Source organism: Ctenopharyngodon idella, chromosome 3 (genome assembly GCF_019924925.1).
Source record: "Ctenopharyngodon idella isolate HZGC_01 chromosome 3, HZGC01, whole genome shotgun sequence".
Lineage (NCBI taxonomy): Eukaryota > Metazoa > Chordata > Actinopteri > Cypriniformes > Xenocyprididae > Ctenopharyngodon > Ctenopharyngodon idella.
This window is the reverse complement of record NC_067222.1, coordinates 49238355-49252242: the sequence shown is the minus strand read 5'-3', so window position 1 is coordinate 49252242 and position 13888 is coordinate 49238355. Positions and strand designations below refer to the sequence as shown.

General features: G+C 40.7%; 1 protein-coding gene across 3 annotated transcripts in view; it reads left to right on the top strand.

Moving 5' to 3' along the window:
• si:ch211-250m6.7 (patched domain-containing protein 3) overlaps positions 1 to 13888 on the top strand; it is a 91690-nt gene that overhangs the window by 36953 nt on the left and 40849 nt on the right. The window lies entirely within an intron of this gene.

Below are 13888 nucleotides of genomic sequence, written 5' to 3'. Positions count from 1 at the left end.
AAGTGGTACCAATTATATATTCCCAAAAGTCATTCAGTACAGGACAGTTCCAAAGCATATGAAGTAAATTGCCTTCAGATGTTTTACACCTTTGACATTTTGAAGATATGCCGGTATTTAGCATGTGAAGTTTTTGAGGAGTGTAATATGTTCGATGCAAAATATTGAATTGAATTTGTCTATGTTTGGTGGATATTAAAATAGTTTGCATACTTTCCATAACATACTCCCATTCTTCCAGGTCATATGTACAGTTAAGATCTACTTCCCATCTCTGCTTCAAGCTTACATTGTCAAATGGCTTAAAGTTATATGTTATTGTGCTGTAACCCACAGAAGCAATGCCTCTTGGGGACGACACAGTATTAAACATAATATTTTCAAATGGTGATGGTGTAGGAATCTTAGGAAAAGTCTGGGGAGTGATCTCTTTGACCCAATGTCTGACTTGCAAATATTTAAAGAAGCTGTGTTTTGGTATTTTGTATGTCTTGGATAGTAATTCAAAACTCATTAAATAATCATTGTCATACAAGGCCTCCAATGTCTTTATACCTTTATTCACCCAAACTTTTAGAGAATTATCAGCAATACCAGGAGGTGTAATGGGTTTTCCCAAAGTGGTAAATATCTAAGCGGAACAATGTTAGAGCAGCATAACTTATGCGATTCTAACCATGCAGAAAATGTATGCAGTATTAATGGATTTTTAGTAAAAGCAGATAAATAACTTTTAGATCCTAGAAAAGGAATAACCTTTAGCGGGATAGAGTTCATCTCCCACTGTTCTATAGCTGTCCAGCTAGTATCAACCTTGTCAGGATGTAACCAGATCCATATAGGCCGAAATTGCGAAGTTAAATAATAATGTCTGAAATTGGGAAGATTCAGACCACCTTTCTTATACGGTGCCTGGAGTTTCAGAAGTTTTACTCTAGGGATTTTGCCTTTCCACAGAAATCCAGAAATCACTCTATTTAGTTCCTTAAAGTAGGATTTAGGAATGTTCAAGGGAAGACACTGAAATTTATATAGATATTTAGGTAGAATGTTTTTATAACATTGACTCTGCCAATTAATGATAAGGGTAAATCCTTCCATTTTTGCATATCATCTTTCACTCTCTCCATAAGTATGGACTAATTTTTTTTAAACATGTCATCATGAGTTAGATCAATATGAATACCTAAATATTTAAACCCATTAGCACACAGTGTCAATGGTTTTACTATATATTTTAACTCATCTGGTATATTAATAGGAAATGCTTCACTCTTGTCATTATTTAATTTATAACCAGATATATCACTGTATTCTATAAATACATGTAGTAAAGGGGGAATAGAGAATTGTGGATTGGTCAGATATACTAACAAATCATCAGCATATAGGGATAATTTGTGTTTATTAGTGCCAATTTTAATTCTCTTTATTACAGTATTGGACCTTATCGCAATAGCGAGAGGTTCAGCGGCCAGGGCAAATAATAATGGCGATATAGGGCATCCTTGTCTACAGCCTCTAGACAGTGTAAAGGTGTTTGATATAATACCATTGGTATATATCTGTGCTTTAGGGGAATTAAAGATAGTTTTTAAAATTACCAATAAATTTAGACCCAAAGCTCATGGCTTCTAGTGTAGCAAAAAGAAAAGTAGGCTTGTTTCTGTCAAAAGCCTTTTCGGCGTCCATAGACAGAATAAACATTGATAATTTCTGCTTTTGTGCAATATTGATAATATGCAATAGCCTTCTAATATTATCGGAGCCTTGTCTATTCTTAACGAATCCTGTCTGATCTGGATGTATTAATTTGGGTATAACAGTTTCTAGTCTTAGGGCAAGCAATTTAGTTAGAACTTTGTAGTCAACGTTAAGGAGACTTAGTGGCCTATAAGACCCATATTTTTGCCTGTCTTTCCCTGGTTTAGGGAGTAAAGTTATTGTGGCCAATTCCAGGGAGTGTGGAAGTGAGCCTCTCTCAAGTGATTCTTTAATCATGTTTGTTAAGGGAGTTAATAACATATTTGAAAACAACTTGAAATATTCAATTGGGAAGCCGTCTGGTCCAGGGGCCTTATTATTTCCCAAAGCATTAATTGCTTTAAGAACTTCATTCTCAGTTATATCAGAGTTCAATAGTCCGTTATCTTCGTCATCAATCTTTGGTAGCTGTATTTTATTTATAAATTTCTTAGCATCAGCCTTTCCCTGACTGTGATCAGTTTTATATAAAGTTTCATAATAATCCTTAAATAAAATATTAATTCTCTAGGGTCTTTTATATACCTACCATCATCTAATTGTATTGAGTGAATATATCGCTCTGATTCTTCTTTTTTAATTTGCCAAGCTAGTAATCTGCTAGTCTTATTTCCAAATTCGTAATAATGATATTTTGTTCTTGCCATAATAGATTCGGCCTTCTGAGTGCACAAATTATTATATAAGACCCGTTTTTTATTAAGTTGTGATAAACATTCATCATTATTGGTCAAAGAATGTTCTAATTCCAATGATCTTATTTCTTTTTCTAAATCTGTTAAAGCAGCTCTCTTTTCTTTTTGTTTATAAGCCCCATATGAGAGAATATGTTCTCTCATGAAAGCTTTAAGTGCCTCCCATATAATTGAATGTGAGGCTGAATTAGCATTAGCTTCAAGAAAAATCTGAATATGAGTAGTCATAAATTGGATAAAATCTGGGTCTTTCAGCATGTAAGTTTTAAATCTCCATTTTTTGGAGTAAGGTAGAGCCATTGTTGGTTCCCATGTAAGCTTGACAGGATTGTGATCCGAGATGGATGCAGGAAGATAAGTACAGTCTTTCACTTGGTAAGCTAATGATTGAGATGCTAAGAAGAAATCTATTCTTGAGCAGACATTATGTACATTTGAATAAAATGAGTAGTCAATTTGGTCTGGATAGAGATTACGCCATACATCATACAACCCCAAATCAGTCATTCCTTGACTTAGAATGGTAGCTGCTTTTGATTTAAGGGATTTTTTTGACGATCTATCCTTGGAAGGGTCTAAAACTAGATTAAAGTCACCTCCAAAAATGCAATTGCCCTCAATAGTAGCTAATCGTAATAGTAATTTACTAAAAAAGATGGGATCGTCATGGTTTGGACCATACACATTTATCAAGGTTATTTGTTCCCTATTTAACTCACATTCAACAATTACATATCTACCAGAAGTATCAGAGTACATATTGATCAAGTTAAATTGTAGTTTTTTGTTTATTAGTACTGCTACCCCTCTACCACTGGAAGAAAATGATGAGTAACAGACCTGACCAACCCATTCTCTCTTGAGTTTTCTATGTTCCTCATCCGTAAGATGGGTCTCCTGAATAAAAGCTATATCGGAGTTAACCCTTTTCAAATATGACAGTACTTTCTTTTTTCTTTTCATTTTCTTAATAGTTTTCTTTACTTGAAACCTAATCTGTATGAGTGGCACATGCTGACATGCTTATTCTTTTTTAATCATGATTTTGAGATTTTTCTACTCACTAAAGTTACCATGTTAAAGGCATTTTTAAGTTGGGTCAGATGTAACATCAACGTTCATACAAAATGTTGTATGAAATAATTTTTAATTAATGAAGATATCTAATAGTATCAGTACTTCCAAAATACGTTATTTGTTGTATTCTGAACATTGTTTAAAGTATTGTCTTCAGTGACTAAAATAAGAAACCGTAAAAGATGTATGTTGATTGATTTATCAGTCCTTGCCCTTCCTGCATAGATTGAGACTTTCTGCGGTAAATACTATGATCTATTTTATAAAGCAAATGTTGAACTAACACATGTCGATATGGTATAATTTATCAGTAAAACTATAATGAAAGAAGTAAGGAAAGTCACAGACATTGCCTACTTCAACTTTGCAAGATAAATTTGAGGACGAGGTGGTTTGGTGTGATAGGTCTTCCATAAGGTGTCCGATTTATTGATAAATAAAGATTGCAACAACCCTGTTACCCATGTCAAATCTTCATAAAATAAAGAAATGGAATGAATAGTCTTCTGCTTTCATTTAAATTTTTCATGTTCACTATATTTATTTATTACACAGCTATCCGGATACTCAATTCTGTGTGGTCAACCATAGCTTTCTGATGTCCAATATTTTAAAGGGGTCATGAACTGAGTTGGTTTATTGTTTTATAATCTTTCCTGGGGTGCACTTATAATGTTAGTAAAATTTTTACATCAAAAATTGTCATAATTTAGAAAATAAAGCACTTTTCCTATCCTGATTCTAGCCCTCTGATTTGAACGCTCTGTTTTAAGGGGCGTGTCTGCTATGAGACTTGAGTGTAAATGCCCACTGCTGTGACTAACATTTTTGCATATGAAATAGCTAAGTATTACTCCCTTGGAAACTTTTAGCAGGTTTTTTCTATTACAGCTCTCAATGTTAACTAATCATGAAAAGTATTGATTACAGCATTTTAAGATATATGGCATTATATATAGATCTTGGCTTGAAAGGTTGCATTGATGAACATTATAGCCGATCACAGACATGTTGTTGAGCACATGAAAGCAGTGATCTCGTCATTACAACTCAATTTATGCACACTTATGAATGCTTTCATCATAACAGTGCAAACACGATATAACTAAGAGTTTTGTTGAATAAAACGGGACTTTTGGCACAAGTCCAGAACTCAGTCACTGATAAATTCACGCTGTTTGATTGACAGTTCTAGCGCCCACTGTTTGATTGACAAAAGGGAGTGTTCTAAAAAAAAAAAAAGATTTACAAAAGGACATATAAACATGCAGTGTCTCCTATCAGAATTAATCGTGAAGAGATTAGAATAGTCACTTCCTATAAATATCTGGGAGCGCTCTTGGACAATAAATTGAGCTGGGCCACCATCAGTGAGATGATTTACAAAAAAGTACAGAGCTGTCTCTGTTTTTTGAGGATACAGATCTTTTGGAGTTTGGGGAGAAATGCTTCATTCCTTTTATGAGTCTGTTGTCACAGAGGTACTTTTTTTTGCTGTTGTATGCTGGGGAAGTGGAATCAGGACCAGCGATGCAAACAGACTGAATAAACTGATAAAGAAAACATGCTAAAAGTTCTGTTTTGGGAACTAGTCTTGACCCGCTGGAGGTGGTGAATTTTTTTGTGAAACTGCTCACTCTTTAAATGGTATCGTTGTTGCATAGGAGAGCACATTTAGTAGGAGGTTGATTCCTCCTCTGTGTAAGAAGGAGAGATATTTTATTCCAGCTGTCTCGTTTTCCCATTAATCTATGTTATTATTACTATTTTAAGGCTATTATTGTTATTAAATTAACATTAGGACCTACAATTCATTAATTTAATTTTACATCACCACATAACCACACTTGCGACACTGACACGCGCTTACGAGGATTGAGGACTCCTCAATAAAAACGTTTTTAAAACAGACTACAAAACTAATTGTACTGCAAGGTGATCTATTCAAACGTAGAAAAACGTAGACTTAAAAAACGTAGAACAAGAAATATTGATTGTTCTAATCTTTTTCATTGTCAAACATTTATGGTCTGCCAGTAAATTAAGATCTAGGATATAGAATACCAGCACTGAGGTAGATTAATCTCATAATTTCTGAGAGAACGTGCCTTTAATGCAGCGACATGATGCCGAAAGTTAGGACAGTTTCACTTTCTGTTTTAAGTCATAAACCGATCAACTCAGCCAGATTTTTGCCCCTTACCCCAATTTCTCCCAGCATGTAAATACATTAACTTTAGTTCTTTGGGCTTACTGAAGTGTGCATATAGGCCTAGCCTATAATAGGCTGTATGACAGGAAAGCGTACTGTGCATTTAAAGGATTAGTTCACTTTGAAATGAAAATTTGCCCAACCTTTACTCACCCTCCTGCCATCCTAGGTGAATATGACTTTCTTGTTTCTGACGAAGACAATCGGAGAAATATGAATAAATATCCTGATGCATCCGAACTTTATAAATGGCAGTGATAGGGTTCAATGAGTATGAGGTGAACAAAGTGCTTCCATCCACATCCATCCATCATAAACGTGTACTCCACACGGCTCCGGGGGGTTAATAAAGTCCTTCTGAAGTGAAGCGATGCATTTGTGTAAAAAAAATATCCATATTTAAACAAGTTATGAAGTCGAATATCGAGCTTCCGCCAGACCGCCTTCCGTATTTAACATGCGCAAAAAGTGTAAACCTCTTGCAGTTCACAAAGCTTACGCTACGTCATGCGCCTTCCCTATTAAACTTACGGAAAAAGTGTAATTGACACGACGCCAGTTTACACTTTCTTCGTAGCTTGTATACGGAACGCAGTCTGGCGGAAGCTCGATATTTAACTTCATAACTTGTTAAATATGGATATTTATTTTACACAAACGCATCGTTTCGCTTCAGAAGGGCTTTATAAACACTCTGGGGCCCTGTGGAGCACATATGTATGATGGATGGATGTGGATGGAAGCACTTTGTTCAGCTCAAACTCATTGACATTTACATTTACATTTAGTCATTTAGCAGACGCTTTTCTCCAAAGCGACTTACAAATGAGAATAGTAGAAGCAATCAAATCAACATGAGTACAACAGTATGTAAGTGCTGTGTCAAGTCACAGTTTCATCTGTAAAGTGCTCGTAGCAAGGTTGGGGGGTCTTTTTTTTTTTTTTTTTTTTTAAATATATACGCAAATAGATGGAGAAAGAATAGAAAATCGAAAAAAGAAAAGTAAAATATAAATAGAAGTGCTATATTACTGGGTCAAGTGTTGACGAAAAAGATATGTCTTTAGCAGTTTTTTGAAAATGGCTAAAGACTCAGCTGCTCGGATAGAGCGTGGTAGGACATTCCACCAACCAGGAACAGGCCAGGAGAAGGTCTGTGAGAGTGATTTTGTGCCCCTTTGGGATGGCACCACAAGACGCCGTTCACTTGCAGAACGCAAGCACTGAACCCTATCACTGCCATTATAAAGCTCGGATATTTATAATAGCAGGATATTTATTAATATTTCTCAGATTGTCTTCGTCAGAAACAAGAAAGTCATATTCACCTAGGATGGCAGGAGGGTGAGTAAAGGTTGGGCTAATTTTCATTTCAAAGTGAACTAATCCTTTAAGCATGTGGTAGATTTTCCCCTACGCACATGACTTAAGTTTATCTGTTTACCTGGGGCGTCTCCTAATTGACACCCGAGTGTCTCCTAATCAACACTCAATAATATACCTGATCTTTCGGAGTGTCTCCTAATCAACACTCAATAATAAAACTTGCTGTGCAGCAATAACCAGATAGACTCCAGACTATGCCTTAAAATATGCTTTATTCACGGCCGGAGGAACTCATATCAATCAAAGAGAATCCCACCAGCAAGAAGAATACAACAGTTTATATAGGATAGGAGCATGGCAAAGCATTCTACAATATGATTGGTTCTTTATATGTCAAACCCTTATGTTACTAGGTAAAGCAAGATCTGCCCAAATCATGTGTTTATTAGTTCGTTGGTTACTCAATATCATGGGGCTATTATATTTAGATAGTTTTAGATCATTTTTCATTTTTCACATTCCTTCCATCAGCATCCCAAGCTGGAATGAAAATACAACCAATTTTCCCAGTTTTACCACTTACACATACCATTTCCTGAACATTCTATCTTTCAACAATCTAATTTTATCTTAGTAAAAAACGTACTTGGTTACGAACGTAACCTCGCTTCCCTGAGATATGGAACGAGTACTGCGTGTGGGGAAAAACTCCTTTTTCCTCGATACTGAAGCCTTATACAACAACGCAGTGTAACTGCACGGCCGTTGGTTCAAACTGGAAAACTTTTTGAACCAATGATGGCGCGGTGGAGCTGCGCGAGCCTATGGCGAAGCAGCGCACCGAAGCCCGCCAAAATGGGCGGGGCGACTGGCTATATAAGCGGGCGCTTCTCCATAGGATTTCAGGTCAATCGACTGAAGCGACGACTCTGAGTCGTGCAGCCCCGTGGCACGGCAATAAATGCAGTACTCATTCCGTATCTCAGGGAACCGAGGTTACGTTCGTAACCGAGTACGTTCCCTTTCGATACTTCACTCATACTGCGTGTGGGGAACGAATTCAACCACGCCGTGCCATGGAAGGGAACGACTGAACCTATCTTGAGCACCAAGGGGGCCCAGAGGATAAGTAAAAAGGCCGAAGCCGTCGAGCCCTTTATGTTACACTTGCTAAAGAGGGGGCTAGCTCCCTAAGTATGGTATGATGACGCGGCTCATTAGAGGCCGTCGTATCATACTGAGAGGACCCGAGCGTGTAAGGTCGGTACGTCCAGGTTATAAAATCTGACAAAAGTGGATGGCGAGGACCAGCCGGCCGCCTCACAGATGTCTTTGATAGAGACACCACCAGACCAGGCCCACGAGGAGGCCATGCCTCTAGTGGAGTGAGCTCTTACTCCTATGGGGCAATCTAGGCCCATAGACAAGTAGCATAGAGCAATAGCGTCGACTATCCAACGCGAGAGTCGTTGGTTTGTGACCGGAAGCCCTTTGGTGCGGCCGCCAAAGCAGACGAAGAGCTGGTCAGACTGCCGAAACGGCTGCAACCGCTCAATGTAGGTCCTCAACGCCCTAACTGGGCAGAGTAAATTCAACTCTTGCTCGTCCGTCAAGGGAGGTAGTGCTGAGAGGGAAATGCGTCTAGTAGATGGGTCTCTCGCCTGAGAAATGGTATTCAGCACGTCCCCTGGGAGGTTAACAGGCTCCCATCGAGGGACCACAGGTGCAGAGCCCAGTTCTCTGGCTGGGGGTGCCAGATTGTCCTGTTCGCCTGAGAGAGGAGTTCCCGTCTCGGGGGATCGGCCATGGGGCTTTTGTTGAAAGCCTGAACAGCTCCAAGGACCAAGGTTGGTTCCTCCAGAGTGGGGCCACCAGGAGGACTCTGTGATTGTCTTCCTTGATTCGTCTGATGACCTGAGGGATCAGAGCGATTGGGAGAAAAGCGTAAAGAAGGAGGCTGGGCCAGTCGTGGGCCAGCGTATCTATGTCCTTCGAAAAGAAGATTGGGCAGTGAGAGTTGTCTTTTGAGGCGAAGAGGTTGACCTCTGCCCTCCTGAAGATCTCCAAGATTTTGAGAATCGTCAAGGGATGGAGCATCCACTCGTCTATGGGGAACTTGCTCCGAGATAGCATGTCTGCTCCCAGATTCAATCTGCCCGGTATGTGCGATGCTCTTAGTGATTGCAGCCTGGGCAGGGCCCATTCCAAGAGCTGCTTTGCCAGTGCACAGAGGTGACTAGATGAACGCCCGCCTTAGTGATTTATGTAGGACACCACTGTAATGCTTCCCGACCGGACCAAGACGTGGCGTCCCCTCAGGACTGTCTGAAAAGAGTGAGGGGCTTGACTCACTGCTAGCATTTCTAGACAGTTGTTGTGCAGATGGCTCTCGTTGCTCGACCATGAGCCGAAGGCTGGTCTGCCCTCGCACAGAGCGCCCCAACCCCAGTTGGACGCATCTGTCGAGACCACCGTCCTTCTGGATACTGCCCCCAAGGGAACCCCACGGCTGAACCACAGAGGGTCCTTCCAGGGTTTCAGGGCTGCTATACAGGCCTGATTTACCCTGACAAAAAAAGCGGCCGTGCCGCCAAGCGTGAGGTGGGACCCGAAGGTTTAGCCAATATTGCAGAGGCTGCATCCAAAGGAGGCAGAGCTGCAAAACCGGGGAGGCGGAAGCCATCAGCCCTAGCATCTTCTGGAAAAACTTCAGTGGGAGATGGGTTTTGATCCTGACAGAGGCCATGAGCTGCTGAATGGCTAGAGCGTGCTCTGGCGAGACTACAGCCCTCATATGGGTTGAGTCGAAAATTGCAACCAGGAACGATATGCGTTGGCTGGGGAGCACTTTATAAACGTGCAGGGAGCTAGGGACAGGCCAAAGGGAAGGACTGTATATTGGTAAGCCACTCCCTCATATGCGAATCTCAAGAATCGTCTGTGATGGGGGGCTATCTGGATGTGAAAGTATGCGTCTTTCAGATCCAGAGAGAAGAACCAGTCCCTGGAGCAAATCTGCGTGGGGATCTGTTTCAATGTTAACATCCTGAACTTCCGTCTCATGAGGAAGCGGTTCAGGAGTCTGAGGTCTAGGATGGATCTGAGACCGCCATCCTTCTTGGGGACGAGAAAATATCGGCTGTAAAAACCTGATTCGCTCTCTGAGAGGGGAACTATTTCCATGGCTCCCTTCCCTAACAGAGTCATCACTTCGGCGCGAAGGACATGAGCGTCGTTCGGTTTTACAACAGTGGGAACCACTCCTCTGAAGTGCGGGGGTCTTCGGGCGAACTGCAGCGAGTAACCTCGATTTATTAACACCCAGCTTGACACTCCGGGGATGGCCTGCCAAGCCTCGGCCCGCGTGACAAGGGGTTGGATTAAGTCAGTTGACAGACCGCTGTGTAGGGGCCTGAGCACCGACAAGTGTGGAAGAGGAATTTTGCTCTCTTTTTGAAAATGTATGTTTTTTATTTTTTTTGCCATGAGAACGGCGTTTGGTGCGGGCTCAACGACAGTGGGCCCAGGGCGCGAAACAAATATTTTGTCCCCAACACCCGGAACTGAACAGGGTGGCAGGGGAACTAAACGAGGCAGCTTTGGGGGTGGTCCGGCCGCAGCGGGACTTTGCTCCCTCCTCTTCCTTCCTGTTAAATCAGAAAGACTTAGGAGGCGTCGGGTCCAGCGTTATCCTAGGCCGGGGTCCCTGACGTCTCGGGAAAGGCGGGCGTTTAGAGGAGCGAGATCTCTGACGTTGCTCCTTAGCAGCAGAGCAAACCTGCTCCCTCTACCTCAGAGGTAGAGGGAGCAGGTTTGCTCTGCTGCTGAGTCGGCGCAGTCCTGGGGCGACTCAAGGCAGTGGCTGAGCTGGAGCGCTTGGGCAGGAAGTGTCGCATAGCCTGGGACGACTTCTGTGCAGCGGTGAAGCACTCTGTGAATCCCTCTACAGCTGGCCCAAAGAGACCGGCGGGAGAGACAGGGGCGTCAAGGAAGGCCACTTTGTCTATCTCCTTGATCTCCGTCAAGTTGAGCCAGAGATAGCACTCTAACACAACCAGGTTGGCCATTGATCACCCGATGGCCTGGGCTGTGGCTTTCGTGGCACGCAGGGCTAAATCCGTGGCGCTGCGGAGGTCGCGAAAGGCAGGTGCGTCAGTTCCAGACTCGTCCAGTGAACAGAAACTTATCACACATTCTCACTTATTTAGAGAACAACTATTGCAACTATTAAAAAGTTGTAGCATCTATGGTTGTAATGTTTGTATTAGGATTTTAAAACCCTCAGGTTTCTTCAATAATAGTCCCTAGATTATTTATTATTTTTTACAATAATGTACCCAGTCCCTATAGTTTAAATTAATCAAACAAAATTATCAAAAAACATCATCACATAAATGGATTCTTCTGCTAAACTTAAACCATTAGTTGGTCCATATCTTCTTCCAGGTGTGTTGGTTATCTCGTTCGCCCCATGGACATTCCATCTTCGCCAGGGTGACTCTTTGCGAGCCGTTGCAATGGGCTTTCCCTCGTTGGTGAGGGAGGGCGTTACCAGCACACACCTTTGATCCCTCACTTTATGCTGTGTGGAGTTTCTGAGGCTGGTTGGTGTAATTTGAAATGAGAGGCTTGGACCCAGGTGTCACACTCTCCAGCCATTTTGCTGATCATTGCGAAATAAGATCTTCCTTTTCCTAAGATCACAACCGCACCTCCATTGGTCCTTATTGGTGGAGAAGTGAACCATTTCCAGGTTGCTGTCATCTGTGAATGCAAACCTTAAGTATCTTTGTTAGTGACAACATGTATTAACTCATCTGCTTATCTGGCCAATGGGCTATATGCACGGAGCGTTCTTAAGAACTTCTGCAATAATACAAGATAGCTCAAAAACTTCAGGTGATATGTAATGCGAGTACAGAATGAACCGCTAACAGTTCACCGGAAATGCCCGAGCAGCCCTAACGACAACCAGGAAGTAACCGTGCACATAGCCCATTGTCCTTTTTGGTGTGACCTGTGGAAATTTCATGTGGGCTGAGGGCTATCCTGGCTCTTTTCTTTTATTCGAGCTTTCATACTTTCATTGCCATCAATACAATGAGCAGGGCTTGAATCCATGACTTCCCATTCTCTGTCATGCACAATTTTGGGTTTTATCATCTAATTTGCATTCTCACAATTTATCCACCTTGTGGACAATAAGCACTATAAATTTAAATTTTATTCTTTACAATCAGCCAATTAAACTCTGTTTTCTCTTATTTACAAACTGAAACATATTATCATCAGATAATTCTTCGAGCACATCTCTCTTAGTAGCACAGACCTTTTTACCTGGAAAACACTCAACCCACTTTGTTCATGTTAACAGTAACAGATAAAAATATTATAAATTTGGAACTGAATCAGTTCGATGAAATCCATTATGACATCATGCTGCAAAAGGAAAAAGTTAATTAAAAAATTCCATCACAAGCGCATCCACACAGAGTGAGCTTTTCGCGGTCACAAACTCTGACTCTTTCTTGAAATGTGTTCATCTCGTGCAGAAGTACAGTCAAAATGCTGCATAGCCTATGTAACGGCATGAGAGGATAATGTGTCCACAAGTTTCCAGCTTATATGTTAGAATACTCTGGTTTTTAATGCTTTATTTACATCACAACAGACTTAATAAATGGAATACTCGGAGTCTGATACGAATGATTATAAGCTATGTTTTTACCTCACAACCAGGACATAACCTGATTTATTAATAAATCCCCCCCGCCCCCGATAATATCATGTATCGCCGATCGGACAAGCTGACGATAGGACGATATGAAAGTTGAGCTTATCGCCCAATACTACCATACAGTCCATGACAACTACTTTGTTTCTCGTCCACAGTTTTGAAGAGGTCCGAATTTCTAAACTTCCTACCAGTTGTTCAATTATGTTCTGTTCTTTTAAAATACTGATAAATACGCTTGTCTCTGTCGCACTCCAGTTTGGAGTTTGCCACCACTTCCCTTTTGTATTCTGAGGACACACTCCCGGTACGTCAAAACCAGGCATCCGCAGAAGGACGTACATTCAAAGTAATTGGATCAGCTCGTTTACATGGTGGAATTTTTCATTTGATCGGTTCATGAAAAGATTTATTCCACCCCTTTCAATTTGACTGAAATTTCAATTGGTTTGAGCATTTTTTAGTGATGTGACGTTCAACACCGAAGCTTCGAAGCTTGTATCAAAAAAACGAAACATCTCACAGTGAAGCACTGTATCGGAGCTTGATTCGTTTTGCCATAACCACGTGATCGGTGACGTCCGAAGCTTTGTTTTCACACACAACCACGTGACTGCTTTGGATTCTGATTCAAATAACGCGAAACTTTGCGCAGGTGTCAAGTGTCATTCGCTTTTTTGATAAGAATAAATTATAATACGAATAAATATTTACATGTGTAGTTTTGTGCATGTTCAGTTTGTATTTATTCCCAGTTCCTTCAACTGACCATTCTATGATAATCTTCGTTTATTTTGGTAATATATGCCTAAGCTTGCCCATTTTTTCCCCAGAAATTTATTTAAAGACTCATTTATTTAAGTTGTGTAAGTAAAATGACATGTGAAAGACAATTTTTTATATAGACAAATTATTTCCATTGTTTTGTACACTTTTGATAGCAGAAACAGATTTATTACATGAAGCAGTCCAAAAATGGCTGGGTCTTCTGGGACGTAAAGGCAGCCTTTTCCACCTTTTGACCACAAGATGTCGTTAGTGTGCGCTGTTTTGAAAAGCTTCGCGTAATAAGCCTTTTTA